An 18,508-nucleotide genomic window follows, 5' to 3' on the forward strand; every position below is an offset into this window, starting at 1 on the left:
AGGGAGTATTGTTAAATTTTATGTTTGAAAGAAAACGGTTAAAAAAAAGGACAGAGGGACAGATGACACAGTTAGTTTGTAGCTAGAGCAAATACAGTACAGCTGGTTGTAGGCACATCTGAATAATGTTGCTATATTATAGACCATATAGATATGCTTTAAAATCATACATAGACTCAGAAATACAGACATACATAAGAAAAAGGAGAGTTGTAACTGCATAAGAATTTAAGAAGATATAAGTCAAAGTTAAACTGAAGAATAATTCTAGAACTCTCTGTAGATGTAATTCTTCCTAAGAATACTAGATATATATATATATATATCATGAAAAATAAAGAAAATATAGACATATGCACTTCTTAAATAATTTCCTAAGTGTTTCTCAATTAAATAAAACAGCAGCCCCTCTAAACTCTGTTCTGGATCTTAATTCCAAGGCCCTTCTAATGATAAACTGGAGACAAAAATCAGGAGTTTTGCTAGATGTTGTTATTATTATTGCTCTGACAACATGTCAAACTTAATAGGTTAATCCATCGTATAAATTGATATAAATTAATACAATACCGAAGCTAAAAGTACATTACTTACATACTGAAGTTAAATAAATACAAAAACTCATTCCTGTTCCAATCACATGCTGCACAAATCCCTGCTAAATCTAATAAAAATAAAACCATTTGTACTATTCCAGAATAGTAGGTTGTGAAGACCTTTTTGCTACACTGAATTAACTGTAAAGCAAAGAAGGTCATCAGCAGTTAAAGTTATACATTTTTTCTAGTGTGTATTTCAGGCAGAAGCAGTATAAAAGTAAACAAACAAGTTTTTTTTTTATCCCTCCCATGTAGTTACTTCACAATAAACAAAGTGCCAAAAGACATATTTTCATAAAGTAATAGCACTGCTAAGGTTTACTTACGGCTTTTCTTTAGCTGTACACACAAGTGAAAACTGTCAATTTTTACTTAAAGGTCATTGTACAAAGAAAAAAAAACTCACTGGTTTGGTTTTCATTTATAACTCTCCTTCTAACAGAGAATAGGATCATAACAAAACAAAACGTTGATCACTATACATAACATTTACCTTGCAAGTTGGGTCAGCTTTGTTTGGAAAGTGAAGCATTTTTGAGTGCCGTACCAGCAGCTCATCTGTATCCCCTGATTCTGTCTCACTTACCAAATCTGAAACTCTTTAATCCTGTTTTTATGTTAATCCCACACATCACTTGCCATTTTAGAAACTGTCACGCAAATTCTGGCAAGGTGGTAAATCTAATATTTATCAACTATCTAATTTATGGCAGACACAGGCATGGATTTTTGCCTTCAAATTCATGGGCAGCAATGTTCTTTCGAATATTCAGACAGTTTCTCCACACTAAAGAAAATAATATTACTCCTTACCACTGTTTTAAAGTCTCACTACTAAGGTCTTCTCTCATTGATCAACCATGACGCAATACAAAATGGGTGGAGATTTGTGAAAGCATGCCAAAATGAAATCTGATCAGAATAAAAGCTCAGCCAATCAACTTGCAGTGATTGTACTGATGTTAATGCTGGCCAATAGCAGCTAACAGAAACAGAAGCAGTATGATATATCAGAATACAAACAGCATGAACAGCGCTGAATGAAAGCTGACGAGTCGCGCCGGTTCTAGGTAATGGTTAATTAAGAGAGGTGTTGCTGGGGGGCTGCTGTGGCTGTACAAAATCCCGCTGGTGGCTGCATTTGACAAATGTTGGGCTAGGCGATTTTAAATTATGCTGCAGTTGTGGTCTCATGTGCTGTACATATGTATTACTTATTATTTAGATATATTAATACAGTAAATATAATCACATCTTATGATCCACGGCCGATCTCAGAACCTTCGCTTTTTTTCTCATTTCCTTCTCTACTAAATATAAAACTGCCCGTATTAAAGCAGCAGCAGTGGCTTTTGTTCACTTTGACATGGTAAGTTTTACTCCCATAACACATAAAACTAATAAAGATTTGTTTACATTATTTTGTTACAAGAATGTTGTCACCTTGTCGACAGAAAGCTTATGTCTCGTGTGACCACACTATTAACAAGGCAACAAGTGCCAATGGCATATGGCACTCTAGGTTTAAACAGGCCCACCTACAGAGCTTGATCATAAGTGGCCAATACACAGCTGTCGATACTGAGCAGAATCACAGGACCATTCAGCGGTAATAAATGCCATGAGGTCCACCTGACCGCTCACTCTTTACATGTGTATATGTATTTTAACCTCCACAGGGATCTGGCTTCCCTTATATGTCAACATACTCCTTCTCAGTCAGGTTGGTGGTAATCCACTCTAGAGGGATGTTCAGTCTAAAGGTTGTGCCCCCCAACAAGTTACTCATTCATGCTATTTGGTAAAATATGTTTGGTGCCTGTGATATATCGCGGCTGGTTGCTTCCAAACAGATGTAGAACCCAGTGACCATCAAACTCATCCTTTAAATCAATGTTACTCAATAGGCGATCTGCAGGCCAAATGTGGACCATGAAGACCACCACAGTGGCCCGCCAGCTCACATTTTAATACTGAATTAGATATATTAAATACTTGTCTTGTCTAAACATGCACAAATTACACTATCATGCACTGCTTATCTTAATTTTATTGGAAGGCTGTAGCGTGTTTCCTATTGGATGTTATGTTTGCATGTTGTTCAGCATTGGCTGTATTCAAAGTTCAATCTAAAACACTGCTGACTCTTTCTATATTCGGTGAGGAAAATGGCTGCAAGCAGGAATAACGCCATAAAGTGGACAGTGAAAACTGTTTGTTTAATTAAAACTGGACAGCTGATTTTTTCTGGGGTTTTTTTTGCCATCACATTTAAATGCAAAACCATTATTTTGTCCCTAGCGATATGTAAACTGCATTGTCACAACAGGTTTAGAGGATTTAAAAAAATAGAAAACCAGGTGCATAGTCGTTTTATTAGGTGCTTAAAAGGTGTGCATCAAAATAAAATGGTCAAACACTTTGGTTGTTTAAGTCAAAAGTAAAGTGTAACGTAATTTGTGGTGCCTGTACTTTGATATACAAAAAACTACACTACCTATGATTGAGGGTATCAATTGACCCGGTACAACGGGAAGATTTTAAAGATTTTAAAGTAAGTGAGTCATTACTAAGAAAATGAATCTGAGTGATACTTACCTGACGCCAGAGTTACCGCTTAAAAACCCTATTGTTCATAAACAGCTGTGTGTGTGTGTGCGTGGACAAGTGAAGAGAACAGTTAAAGCCAAGATTTTACTTTGTGTGTGTTATACACAGAAGAAGAAAGCTACGCCGTGCCCAAAACCCCAGTTTGTCCTGAAGTGGCCAACAAACTTACTTGCCGGTAGGGCCGGATTAACCCATCACAGGGCCCTAGGCAAACATACACTTCTGGGCCCCTATCTTCTTATATGAATAACAACAAATATACGATTATATACATGTATATATTAGCTTAACTCACACTCCACCAATTTGCACAAGGTATCATTTTCTTTTTTAAGCTATTATACGTGGTTTTGATCAGAAACGGTCAATTATGGTTATTAAGTATGATGACATTTCATGCACTGCTCTGGACTGAAAAACTGACCAAATCTGCCAGAAACAGTTCAATTGAAGGCGGTGTGCTAAATACGTTTCAAAATAAATTCTGAAAAATCTGAAGCCTACGTCAAATCCCATAGTGGAGCTTAATAATCACCTTTCATGACTTACTGAATAAAAATACAACAATTAAAAAAAAAACAAAAAAAAACATGATACTTCTATATAGGAGGGTGCTCAAATTTTTGTCCACTAACTGTAGGTCCCTCATAGTCCACAAAAATGTATATTAAATAAACAAACACACCTGCACATTGTCGGGTAGTCAAATCAGGGTTGCCAACCTTGTCATTTTGTTTTTACTGACACTGTATTTTTTACTGACATCATTTAAAAAAAAAAAAAAATAGAAAATACATAAAAATACACCGTAAAATAGTCTACTTTTGTGTACTTGCATTTCTTTAGGTCTTATTTACTTCTTATGGTCATACATGGACACATTTGCAGACTGGATTGTTGGTCTGAAGCTGGTGCTGTCTTGATAGTCAGAATGCCATTCAGAATGTCAATTGATTTCCTACTTCTGTTTTTACAAGGTTCATCTGAGAAAAAACTTGTTCTAATTCTGCAGTACTGTGTGGCAAAGTCAACATATTAATGGCAACCTTGGCAAGTGTAGGAAACGTGGCTCTCCACTAGGTACATACAAGAGCGCAGTTTTGTGTCAGTTTTGCATCAGCTGCCAGATCATGTCTAAGATCCATCAAGTCAATCAATCAGTCACTTGTTATTGCATAAATTCCATCTAGGCTATCCAGCATATTTAGAATAACAAAAAAGCTTTGCAAGTTGGACGATGTCTCCCGAGCTCGCTGTGCTTTGTTTACTTACTTGGTTGAAGAACGCGTATACTAATTTCAGCACAGTATTGTTAACTGGTATTCTTTTTTATGATACTTTTCACTGCCATCACATAAGGTGTAGGTATGTGTTATTCGAGCTGATTGGGAAAGCTGCAAGCAATACAAAATATACCATATTTATTTTGATTCAAAATAAAGGACAATTTATTTATTTATTTACGTTTTAGTGTTAAAATGTGACTTTTTTTTACTGACTGGCCTTAATGGACAGTTGGCAACCTTATGCCAATACAGCAAAGGCAGTGAGCTTTCCTTGCTTTACTGTTGATCGGAGGTGTTTTTTTGACACTCTTCGTTAAAGAAAATGCTCTTTCTCCAGGGTCGAGGATAATGTTTTTGGCGGTTCGGGGGTTTCAGCACAGATTTGTGAAAATATTTCTAATGCTCCCCCTTTGCCGCTTGCATTCTTCTTTTTCCCGTTTCTTGTGTTTTTGCTTTGCTGCCCATGAAAGAGACATCATTTGCTGTAAAGTGAGTTTTATTTTGTGTGAACATAACTGAGATACACTGCCTCGGTTGAAATGTCAGTGAGTGAAGTTCTTCCAGTTTCCAATTCTGTATTCCGTGAAGGAGCAATAGGCTACTGTCGGAGACCCCCCCAGGCTACGGTCGGAGAGCCCCCCAGGTTTAGATTTTTAAATCTTATAGGGGGGCTCTCATCTCTTGTAGGGGAGCTCAGCCACCCCCCCCCCCTGAGCTCCCCCGTAATTCGAACCCTGCCAAGGGGTCATGATCAGTGGTGTGCTGTCAGGACCTTCAAGGTATTCTCTGCTGACCAGACAGTGCCAAGTAAACCGTCAGTCAAATGACATTACGTTGCCTCACTCACTTGCGTACAGTGTGCTTGCTTATACTATGAAGCATACTACTCTAATTATTATTTGTTCATTTGTCTGACGCCTTTATCCAAGATGACTTGGTTTACTAGAGGTTTTTTAAGAGTCTAGGGGTTTCCTGAAGGGGATGTGATCAGCCAATAAGAGATCTGCATTTTCCCCGCATAAGTTTAAAACAACGACTAGACGCTAGAAAAAAAACAGTTGAGGGTATTCTCCATTTCAGTTGAAGGGCTTGAGTGAGTTTAACCAATAGGCGAGTCGAAGAATGTCATTTTTTTTTAAGACAGGCGACCAATCAGAGTGAGCAGAGGCGGGCCATAAATCTCCCAGGGTATTCTCTGCCTCACTTGAAAGCCCTGCTTTAGCAACCAATGGGAAAGTCAAAGCTCTGACAGCTGACCAAGCATTAGTAAGCATTCCCAAAACATGAATATTCCTTGGTTAGCACTGCAGTTAGGAGGATAGCTGGATTTTGCACGATATTGCTTATAAATATACATTGATAAATACAATTACCTTTACAACATCTAATTATTTCGAATTTTACTTTACACTAAAATAAAAAAAATGTGTGAAAACAGAGACATCGTAGTCGATTTGGTTACGAATCCTTTTTCAAGAACTTTCTCTGAAAAATTGGAGATTGTTAAAAAAGGGAGATATACACCACAGATCCCCGAACTGTCACGGGAAGGGAAAGGATATACTTGGCACTTTCAGAATTCAAATGATGAAAGGTATCTGTGGCTTACAGGTAGCTACCACTTAAAAAAAGGAGAGGGGTCGGCGGGGGAGGGGGGGAGTGTTGGGACAACTCTGCTACCCCAGTCCATTTTGTCACGGCACGCCACTGGTCATGACTGATGGTACAAAAGGGGACGTAGCGAAGTGATCTGTTCCTTTGTATGGTTATGCTGAACCAGAAGGAACACCTGTGCTGTTATCGTGAGTGTTTTGTTTGTTTATATATATATTGGTGTTTAACACTAAAACCACTGAGATTTTGGACTTCATACAACCGGCGCACCCGCAAAATGTGCGGCTGCATTTTAAAACGGCTTCGATATGAAAATGAAAAAAAACAATCGGATACAACTTAATATTTTTATTTATCAACATCATATATAACATTTTCAGAGCAGAAACACTGTATTTCCATTGAAAATTAAACTTTCTTATTTTTTTCAAAAAGAGCACATATACATAAACATGAAAAACTGTAATAAAATAAACTTTACGCAATAAACTTCTATGTAAAGAGGTTCTCCCATCACCACAGAACCTTAATCTATCGGTAGGAGAGGAGCCGTGGTGTCCTTTGTGTTCATCGCCAGCTACGTTAAACACTAGAATCACCGAGATTTCGGACTACATACAACCGCCGCAACCGCAAAATGTGCAGCTGCATTTTAAAACGGGTTCAATATGAAAATGAAACAATCGTATACAACTTAATATTTTTATTTATGAACACACATAACATTTTCAGAGCAGAAACACCTGAAAAACTGAATATACATTTTTTTATTTCAGAAAAACTGTAATAAAATAAACTTTACGCAATAAACTTCTGTGTAAACAGGTGTAGAAAGCTGTATGCACAAATAACATTATAAAACATAAATAACTAGTTATAAAAATAGCATAAAACAGAAATAAAACATAACTTATGCAACGTGAAAGCTCTTTGAGTGAAACAGAGTTTAAAGGCTGTCTGTCTGTTCATTTACAGCATTTACAGATTTCTATTACAGCTGTCTCAGTACAGTCTATGCAGAAAACACGCTTTTCAACTGTACAAGTGCATTTGCCACAGGCAGCCTTTTCACAACGGGCGCAGACATCAAAAGTTCAGTTTTTATTGCCTTTAGCAACCTGGCATTCTCATTTATTCCGTGCCAGTGGGTGCAGCGCTGGCTGGAGGTTGAGGGGCATTTGCATGCTGGCTTTCGTGTCTCTTATCAAAATGTTTCTGCCGTAGCTCCAGGGCTAGCTGCAAAATGATGTCCCTCCGAGTGATTGTGTTGCCGGTGCACTCCTTGTACAAAACCAAAGCGCTGATGGCTGCTAGGTCCAAAACATTATAAAAAACAGACACAGGCCACCTGCGAGTACCACCTTTGACAGAATACAGCCGTGCCATTTGATCCAGTATGTCCACACTGTACTTTGTTGCGTTGTAAAATGCAACAGTCTCTGGCTTTCATTTAGCATCAGTCCCGATGGTCACTAATCTGTGCAGAGCTTAGAATATGCACATTTGTTTAAAATTGTTTGCACCGTCACAATAAGGGTGGCACAGTTGTTCTGCCTGAGAAATGCAGTGTAAATAATAATAATATATGATGTGTAGAATGACTTTCATCAGTGATTCAAGCACTCAACAGGATTATAATACGTTATTTCACAATGACGTTGATTTTATTACAAAGCCCAGACTAAATTGTCGGCTATATTGTGTTGATTTCAATATGCCGCATAAACTGCGGGTCTGGCGGATAAAGAAGCAAGTGCTTATAACTTATTCATTTTTACGATTCTGCAGCTGAAACACCGTATGGGTATTTAATTCAAATATTTAGTAACACTCAAGAACAGACATGCATAATTCACATATGCAGAGATATTTAAATGTGAATTGCAAAAACCGTTCAAAAAGCAGCTATGGCGGTGCTAGTGTTAAGGTTTTAAGGTCACAAATGCTCAACCTGACAGCTTCAGTTGTAAATTCATGTAAGATTTGTACTGTATCTGTTGCAGAGATTCCAGGTGACCCACCTGCCTACTGACCCTCAAATCAACAGTCAAGCCTTCATTTTGGTAGATTGTGAATTCAGATATGGTGAAATCACTTTTTAAGTAATAATAATTATGCTACAGTATGTTGTAATTGAATTAATCCCAAGTGAGTACTGAAGAGATTCTCCACAGATTTAGACTCCATTCAGAATATTATACTCCTGTTTTCAAATGCAGGTGCAGAGTGTTTAAAACAATATGATAAAACCTAATATATGGGTCCAGAAGTTGTCACTACAAAATATGTGCAACACCTGGCCAATTAGGGCTGTATAAAAAGTAATTGTAGCCAACTATGCCAGTTGGAGGTGCGTTCCAACACAGGAAAAAATGCTTATATAAAATACACCACAGTTCCTTATTCAATCAGGTGGGGGTCACAGTATTCTCTCAATAAAAAAAAGACAAGAACTTTCATAAAACAGGTAAAACCCAGGCTTTATTTCAGTCGCAGCTGTACCAGGAAAGAATGGGTGGCTGGTGACACAGCTCTGCTCAACCCAAAGGGTAAACCATAACACACAAAATAACTACAAAAAAGATTAACTTTGTGAAAACAGCATACTACTTAAATACCTAATATACATAAAATAATACACACTTAACTATGAATAAAACCCAAAATGCACACATAGAAATGATCCTAAAATTAATAATGAAAATACACACTTAATAAAATAAACCAAAAAAATAAATAAATGAAAGTGAACCTGTGAAACTGGCAGGGCTGCAGTACCAGTCAATACCTCTAGGCTGAACAAATGGCAAGATAATGCCTGCTAACTACATACCGTTTAAAAACAATACGTTATTTTAAAAAGAAGTATACATAGACTACAGCTATGTTTTAATATGCATCCCAGGTCTGGGTCTTGGTAAAAAGATTTAAACAAAACACAAAGCAAAAACAAAGGTTTACAACAAGCTCACAATGGGGAGAAGCCTTCCCAAATATGAAAAAAACAGAGACAGAGAGAGAGGAAATGCATATGACAGCGGCAGCAGACCTCAATAGAGCACATGTACAGGAACTGCACAAAAGCAGGTTGGCCGCTCTACAGTCAATGGGTTAGTCTGAATTTAAAAAAGAAAGAAATAAATAAGTTTCCACTTCCCAACTTACACCACACAAAGGTAAATCACAACAAGAAACTTCTCTGACAATTTACCCAAAAGTAAAATAATGAATATTCTTACTTTCTTAACACAGACACCACAATCTCCGGTTCACGGCCATCCTTGCTGTTCCTGTCTCTCAACCAGATTGCAATCTGCCGAGTCTCTCCTCAGAAACCATTAAATAGGGGACAAATAACAAGCAGATTAACTCCATAAATGATGATTAACAAGGACAAATATGTACTTTCAATAAAGTAAAATGACACAGCAGTACAACTTAAGAATTAAATAACAAAAGAAAAATACATCAATTAACAAAACAGCGCACCTGGTTAAAATCAAGGGGAGCTAATTAAAGAGGCAACCCCCCGTAGCCACTGATTATCCCAGTCAATTGCATTGGACTTGATTTCAGATGTATATAATTAAAGTGCTTCACATAGTGACATTCTAACAACTAAAGTGGCAATGTAGATTTTACTTAAGCCCCATGCAACAAATAAAATAATAAATCTGATTGTTACACCCCCCTGTGACAGAGAAAGAATGAATCTTAGTTATAAATCTCCCTCCCGACCTGTGAGGGTGCCGTGTAAAGGGAAAAGAGTGCCCCGGATTGGATAGCTTGACAATTCATTCCCAGGGTTAGGTGGAAGCCGGACATCTAGAAAGGGGGTGGGTACAGTACACCAAGTCATCGACCCAGAAGGGAAGCGATGTGGCAACCTCGGATTAGAGGAGAAACAGTTGCACTCGCTAACCAAGGGGGCGTGACTGACGGTACATAAGGGGACGTAGGGCAGTGATTGGTTCCTTTGTTATGGTTAAGCTGTAACCGGAAATTAGTACTGTGAAATTAAGTGTTTTGTTTGTTTTGTCGTGTCTAAAAATCTACTTGTTTGTTCTTATTAGACGGCTAACACGATCCGGAGCTGTCGCTACAGGCCAGCAGTAAACTCTGACAACACTGCACCATTGTATATTGTATTTCACCACAAGCGCTACAGCACTCACTCTGGACTTGTGAACTTGTGTGCCTTTGTGTTTGTATTCTACTGTGTTTATTCATTTCAAACTGTGTATTATTATTTCAGGACTGCAACGCGTTGTTTTGGAACAGTGCAATACACATTGTTGTGTATTGCCTGGGATTATTCTTTGTGGTCGCTAGACCAGGTTTTACAAAATAAAACCTGCTTGGAACGTGAACTTTGTTGTCTGTCTTCTGTTTCCTAATCACATCACCACTACACCTGCATACTGCAAACCACTTTGCCACGCCCACCCCCACCCCCTTTTCATTGTCACGTCCTTGTGCCAAACAAGAAATAAAATAAAAATAAAATGTCCCAGCACAATAAGCCCCTTGTTGCTTCTTTTGATGCCCTACTGCCTCTGTGTTCTGCTCACCTGCTCTTTTATAGGCATACAAAAGGTGCTCATGATGCTTCTGGACCCAGTCACCAACCGTCACTCGATCTTCAGTCAGTGGTAGTCTCAACATCTATTGGAGCTCTAGCATGTCGCCTAAACATCAAATAAAAATGGGGCACACCCTGTTGAATAGTGTTATTGTAGACATGAACAACTTCTGACAAAAACTGCCCAGCGGCTCTTTTTATCTCCCACAAGGGTACCCAACATGTGCAACAAAGTCCAATTGAACCTCTCAGAGAGACCATTACTCTCTGGGTGGTAAGAGGCAGTATGACTTTTTTTGCCCCATATAGATCACAGAAAAGTTGGACGACTACTACTTCAAAATTGGGCCCTTGATCTGAGTGAAATCTGACAGGGCAGCCAAAAGGCTGAATATTTTTTGCATTTTTGTAATGAGATGTTTAAGAGCTACAGTAGTCCTTAATTATTTGTTTTTCTTTATTCATCCGTTATTTAATCCTTTAGTTTTTCACTCCTATGTTGTTACATGCCACTCTTTTTAGCAATTTTGGAAAAGTCCTGAATAAAAAAGTCTGTCTAATATCCGATGAAATCAAGGAAGGAATGCAATTCTGTGAGAGAGGTGGGAGTCTTCCATTCCTGTACTACCGTTATCTTTTCTGGATCCGAGAGACACCGTGTTCTGAAATCACATGACCTAAATACTGTACTTGTTTCTGAAACAAGCGAAACTTGTTGGCTTCAGGCAGGCTTCAGTTTCAGGCCATGCTGTTTAACCCTATGCTGCCTAGTTTTGGAACCTTAAATCAGAAATTAAAACCCAATACACCTACAGAAAGGCATTAAGTAGATCTTTCCATTGATGTAATTTATTTGGTTGTGGGGTGATTTTTTTTTTTTCATATGAGCTACATCCAAAAAAAATATCGAAATATGAAAAATTATAAATAATATTTTAAAAAATTGTCAATTTCAACCTCTTTCCAAGTGTTATATAAAAAAAAAACTTCGAGTATCTTGTAGCTGCACAGTTTTCCAAGGATCTCAAATCTGAAATCAGAATTGAAATATCTTGAACAGTTGCAGTGCAGAGCTAGATAAGCATTTACGATGCATCGTATTTTACAAAAAAAAATCAACCTCCGAATGGCAAATGTAAAATAATAAATACCATTTTTAAAAATTGCCAATTTCAACCTCTTTCCAAGTTTCATAGAAAAAAAACTTACAGTATATTGTAGCTTCACAATTTGTCAAGGATTTCAAATCTGAAATCAGAATTGAAATATCTTGTACAGTTGCAAAGCTAGGTTTTGCAATGCATAGTATTTTACAAAAATCAACCTCCGAAATGGCAAAGGCAGACTAGGGTTAAAACTTGGCAAAAAGTGAGACTGGAAAAAGTGAGACTGAGATACAGTTATATTTCTGTATAAAAATAAAGAAACAACACACAAGTTATAAAGTAAAATGTTTATTTTTTTATTTGAAAAAAAAAAGTATATTACAAATAAAACTTTTAAATTAAGAATTTTATTTGGGAGGGAGGGAGACAAAAAAATTCTTCATCCTCCTGCAGCAGCTCTTCATCAAGGAGGTCAGCCTCCATGGCGTCCATGCCCTTGATCTCTTCCTCAGTCAGGGCCCTCCTCCTCTTCAGTGACTGAACCAGATGCTAGAGCTGATTGTCTCCATCCATTTTCTGGCTTACACACACCCACATAAAACATTAAAATAAATACCAATTAATAATAATAATAATAATAATAATAATAATAATAATAATAATAATAATAATAATAATTATAATTACTACTAATAATAATACCAATAATAAATAATATTCTCCTCCATCCTTTTTCACACACATAAAAAAGTAAACTAATAATAATGACTCTTCATACACACAAAGTAAAAGTAAACTAATAATAAAATACATGGCTAAATAATAATAATAACTACAGCTAAATGTCTTTGTTCTTTACATAGGCTACATACAACCTAAAAATAAAAACTAAACCAACAATAAAAAAACGACAAGATTTATTCCTCATTCTTTTACACATCGAATAAAAAAAAAATAAGTTAAGAAAATAATAGATGCATAGCTAAATAATAATAACGACTACAGATAAATAATGAATCGACTAGAAAAAGTAAAACACAGATGTACACAAACACCTGCGATCACATGCGATAGACCTATTAGTTTTCTCCTGAGGAGAACAGAAACAAGTTCAAAAAATGGAAAAACAATTCTAAAATAAAAACGTATATGAAACTGTGGAAGGGTGGTGGGCAATTCACTGACACAAGGAGACAGTACTTTATTTGTAACGCCGCTCAGGCACACTGATTTATTTGGTACAGTAGATGGCGCTGTTGTCCGTGGACTGGATACTGACAACAGTAACCAGAACCACGGTGTTTACCAATACGGGTACAGGCACAACAAGTGCTCGTAAATAATAATGAAAACCAAAGGCGAAAGAAAAAGGGAAAATAAAACACAGTAATAAAACTACAAACAAAAAGTGCTGCTTACGCAGTGCCCCCACTGCCGCTAAGCCGGTCAGAACGAGCCTCCGTCCTACACTCAGTTACCCTCTATACACTGGGATGGCCGGAGTTCCCCGTACAACTAAGCACGTCTCCTCGGGTACGTGGTGATTTCTGTTATTTCTTTCCTCTTTAAATTATTTTAAGGCCGGCTGTTTTCCCCAGCCAGGTTTGCCTTGTTTTGTTTTTAAAACTGACGTCTTTCGTCAGTGTCAGTGGGTATTCCCCAAACACGGCCACCCGAGCGCACAACCAAGCCAGATCTTATGGGCCGAGCAGTCTCCCAAGGCCCGCCCCTCAGCCACTCAGAGAGAGGGAAAGCACACACACCCTCTTCCCCACCTCTCCGTGTCATCGCCATGACCGACAGGCGGATCCCACGAGACTGCTGCCCTCTACCTGCAGTAATACGGATGTGCCAAATAGTCAGTCCAGATCTCCCCTGTTACAGAAACTAACTCTAAGAAAGATGTTTAAAAAAAAAACAAAAAAAAACGTGATATTGGTACAGTAGTTACTCTTGTCTACAGCAGTCATAAAAGTTAGCCCTGCCCAGAAAGCAAGCGTGCACACAAAAGACACAGCGAAAGAAAAACAAAACACAACACTGCAGATGTACTCAGCACAAAAAAAATGAATATAAAGTTGAAAAAAAAACTACAACAATATGACTAATTAGCCCAAGTACTTACTGTTTAGATGATATGTAGATTCGCACTCTTGGGATTGTAAAACCAGAGATCCACAACTTTGAATCTGCTGTGCACTCAGTCACAATGGTGCCGGCAGAGACTCGTCCTTGTAATCAAAATATTATATGTCTGGCCCACCCTAAACCAATGGTATCATGACAAGCCCCATAGTCATGGCTATGACCCACACTTTAAAAAAACAAAATTGCTGGTTGGACGGCTGAGATATGACGTGTTTTGTCATCGTAACAAAAGTTATGAAATTACAGTGCGTCGGCAGCTAAGGGTTAAGATGGGAAATAACAAAATCCAAATGAGTTAGGTGGCGTGACCGGGGTAAGGAGACTCAGAGTCAGGATGTGCAGGGAAAAGAAAAGACTCCTGCTGACCTGGGGATCTCTGGCACTGCTCTGGCCTGGTTCTCCTCCTACCTCTCCAACCGCACTTACCAGGTAACCTGGCGTGGAGCAACCTCCACACCTCACCCTCTCTTAACTGGAGTCCCCCAAGGGTCAGCCTTGGGTCCTCTCCTGTTCTCTCTCTACACCCGCTCCCAGGGCCCCCTCATCGCATCCTATGGTTTCTCATACCATTTCTATGCTGATGATGCTCAGATTTTCCTCTCCTTCCCCACCTCTGACTCCACCATCTCCTCCCGTATCTCTATCTGTCTGTCTGCTATTTCCTCCTGGATGCTCTCACATCACCTCAAACTCAACCTCTCTAAATCTGTCCTCCTTTTCTTTCCCTCCTCCTCCCCCTCCTCTGATCTCGCTATCTCTTTTCCTCTGGAATCTACCACACTCTCTCCCTCTTCCTCCGCTAAGAACCTTGGAGTCACCCTTGACCCCTGCCTCTCTTATTCCCAGCACATCTCCACTCTGGCACGCACTTGCCGATTCTTCCTGAGCAACATCCGAAGAATCCGACCCTTCCTCACCAACTATGCTACCCAGCTCCTGGTCCAGGCCCTGGTACTCTCCCGCCTAGACTACTGCAACTCCCTCCTGGCTGGCCTCCCTGCGTCCGCCACCCGTCCGCTCCAGCTCATCCAGAACTCTGCTGCCCGCCTGGTGTTCTCTCTGCCTCGCTTCGCCCACGCTACTCCACTACTCCGCTCGCTCCACTGGCTCCCGATCACCGCTCGCATCCAGTTCAAGACTCTTGTACTAGCCTACAGATGCCTTGACCAGACTGCACCCAGCTACCTCCAGACCCTCATCTCTCCCTACACCCCCACTCGACCTCTCCGCTCCGCCTGCACTAGAAGACTGGCTCTATCTCCGCTACGCTCCCCTGCCTCCAGAGCCTGCTCCTTCTCCACCCTTGCTCCGCAGTGGTGGAATGACCTTCCTACAGATGTCAGGACTGCCCAGTCCCTGACCACATTCCGGCGCCTCCTTAAGACTCACCTCTTCAAACAGCACCTGTAGAACTCCTCTGTTTGTATCCTGGGACACTATCACCCTTCATTTAAATGTGCTTTATTTTGCTCTTATCTGCCCCCTATTTTACTGCATTTAATCCTGTACTTCAGAATACTGTAATCTGCCAAGTGTTTAACCTATAGTACTTTGTATTTAATCACGTCCTGATGTAACTATTACTATTTAATCATATCCTGATGTAACTATCACTATTATTTGCTGTATTATTGAATTGTGGTTTGTCACACTTGTACTTTGCTTGAACAAAAGTTATTGTATTTCTTGCTCTTATTGTATTACTTGTATTGTAACACTTGAAATGTATTTGCTTATGATTGTAAGTCGCCCTGGATAAGGGCGTCTGCTAAGAAATAAATAATAATAATAATAATAATAATAATAATAATAATAATAATAATGTTCCATTGTCGCCGTAGATATGCATACCTAGCAAGGGAAACCAAAGGATAGAAGGATCCCTGATCAACACCGCAATGACCCCCATTCTTTTTTTTCAAGGATGAAAATTCAAACTATAATACCATACTGTATATACAAATCTATTTTGGAGACCACCAATTCAAAGGTCACTAGACATTAACATCTCTTATTACCCATAAAATTAGAATACAACTTTGATATAAATGACTTTGACCTGTGCACTAACATTAAATTACATAACATCACTGTCAATATCTAATTGGATTTCTACTCATTTAGCCACAAGTAAATAAAATGATGGCTGCTTAAAAAATATATATATATATATGTTGGGTTTATTTTTAGGAATCAAGGCTCTATATTATTTGGTGGTTTTCTTGAACCTGAGGTCAAGTTTGCCAATGCTATTGAATTTAAGGGTCAATGCAAGTTCAGGTGGCGTTTTATAGGTGAAGTAACAGTGACACTCCTATTTATAAAGAGTATACAGGTTGATGTCATCTGAATAATTGGTTCAAAACCGATAATCCAAACAGGATTAGTTTCTTTTTCTCAAGTCTGATTAAATTCAGTACATCTAGAAAGAACATATGATCCCGGAGCATGTATACAGTACATGGGTGTTGCCACTTTCATGTTTTCAATTTAGGATAGCAACACTCATTCCTTTTATTGTCAGCAGCTGCAATAAAGTAATCGTCTCACTAATATTAGGAAGGGAGTCACACCGTTTCCAAAAGAAACAATTGCAGACTCAGACACATTAGTTGGCTCCCAAGTGTGTTATCCATCTGGTTCAGAAGGTCATGAATTTGAATCCCTGCACTGCCAGTCAGGCCATTTGAACTAGCCTGGAGACTTTGTTGAGCAGTGTGTTAATGGGGGATTTTTAACACATACAGAAGACCCTAAAATGTAAATGTTATGATACATGGTGATTGGAAAGTTCAAGTATTGTATGTCAATTGTCCAAATCAATTATTTTAATGCAACAGAAGCCTGTATTGCACAGGTTCAAGATGGGGAGAAATTGTATTAAATAATTATGGTAGAACATATAAGAGGAACTTACTTTATTATCAGTTTCGTTTTCTTCCTTAAAATAGAGAATTTTGAAATGGAAAAAGGTTAAGTCCTTCTTTCAAATCAAGTGTTGCTACATTCAGCACAATAGGGTGTTGTAGTTGTTTGTTTTTATTATTAATTTTAAAAAATGCTCATTAAATAAAGACAGATTTTGTTGGTCAGTCATTGTTATTTTTTATTATTATTTTTCTTCTACTGAATCCGCACTGTTTCTAAAAGCAGGCTGAGACTGAGAAAGGAATGCTACTATAGGCACATGTGAAGCGGAATCATTTTTGAGAAATAATCAAATGTGCATGTAGACAACATTCATTTTATGTTCATTAGCTGCCAATAAACATTAACCTCGGTAAAAAGGTACCAATTAAGATGGCACAAAATTATTTTTTACCAATTTATTAGCTAGTCTGACAGCGAATAAGATTCTTCAAGTTAACTTTATACACAATCCTGTATACCTTTAAAATAATATCTACTAGTTTTTGGCTAGGCAACCAAAGTCAGCTGGTCAAATAACCTGAAGATAAAATATCTTTATAAGTTTAGCCATACTCTGCAACATTAAAAATAGTAATTTTACTAGAAACAATGACTGTCAGACTATGGACATTATCCTATGAAATGCAGCTGTACTTGTGTCTACAGTGTATTAGGTAACCTCTCAACAGAGAATAAGAAAGTGAATACTGAATACAGAAAAAAAAACGACACCCACAAGACAAGTACCCCAAAACTGAGGAAGCTGGTTATTTATTTTAATAATCTGTGATATGAAATGTGTACCATAGTCATACTAATGTTAATGGTATAAGCATTCCGGAATGCTTCCTCTTCAGAGAAATAGAATAACATAAAAATATGGACATGTCTGCCGCCTGCATTCTAAAATATATATCTTATATATAAGACATCTAGCAATACTGAAACTGTGTAGAGATAATAATATAAATAAGAAAAACAAGTAAGTCTTTCGACTGTCTTACATAGTTTTTTAAAAACCTTTCTTGCATTGTTTACAGTGCAAAATAGACATTTACAGTGCATAAATATTCATGCTCAGGGAGACCTGTCATGATCCTGTTCCTAAAAATTGTATTAAAGATTTTTTTTATATTCTGCCCCTACAGCTGGGATTTGATTTTAATATGCAATCAATAAGGGAGAACAGGTTCGGTAGATTTAATTTAAGGGCAATTGTTGTCAATGAACAGGTCTTTAGGAACTGTAGTACTGCTTCTATGTTCAATACGAAAGGCAGAACCCCCTGTGAAGATAAATATGCATCCACAGGGGAGATTAATGAAATTGCTTGCAAGTCAAAATGCTTCCTAAATTGTGCCCAAATCCAGAGAGAGTGGTGAACTCAAGGGCATGTAGTAAAATGTGATGTGCGTAGAAAAAGAAGAGAGATGTGGGCTAACAAGAAGCTGCTTCCATGTCTGACCAAGTGACCCTGTTGAAGGTGGTTTAAGTTCAAACAAAATATGAAATTCTGTCTTCTTAAATGTAGAAGTCAAAGTGTTTGTTTGCTGTATGAAGAAGGTCCTTTGCAATTAATGTAATTTCAGCAGTAGAAATTCTGTTGACTTGTAAATTGGCACTTTGGTATCAAAGATTTTTTTGTCAACATTC

General features: G+C 38.1%; 1 long non-coding RNA gene across 1 annotated transcript; it reads right to left on the reverse strand.

Annotated features, from left to right (window-relative positions):
• Positions 1-8,598: 8,598 nt before the first annotated feature.
• Positions 8,599-10,797, reverse strand: LOC131737033 (uncharacterized). The gene is made up of 3 exons (XR_009328607.1): positions 10,681-10,797; positions 9,349-9,436; positions 8,599-9,225 (listed from the first exon to the last, which is right to left on the reverse strand). It is a non-coding gene; the product is annotated as an uncharacterized LOC131737033 (long non-coding RNA).
• Between the last annotated feature and the right edge of the window lie 7,711 nt (positions 10,798-18,508).

Source organism: Acipenser ruthenus, chromosome 4 (genome assembly GCF_902713425.1).
Source record: "Acipenser ruthenus chromosome 4, fAciRut3.2 maternal haplotype, whole genome shotgun sequence".
NCBI lineage: Eukaryota > Metazoa > Chordata > Actinopteri > Acipenseriformes > Acipenseridae > Acipenser > Acipenser ruthenus.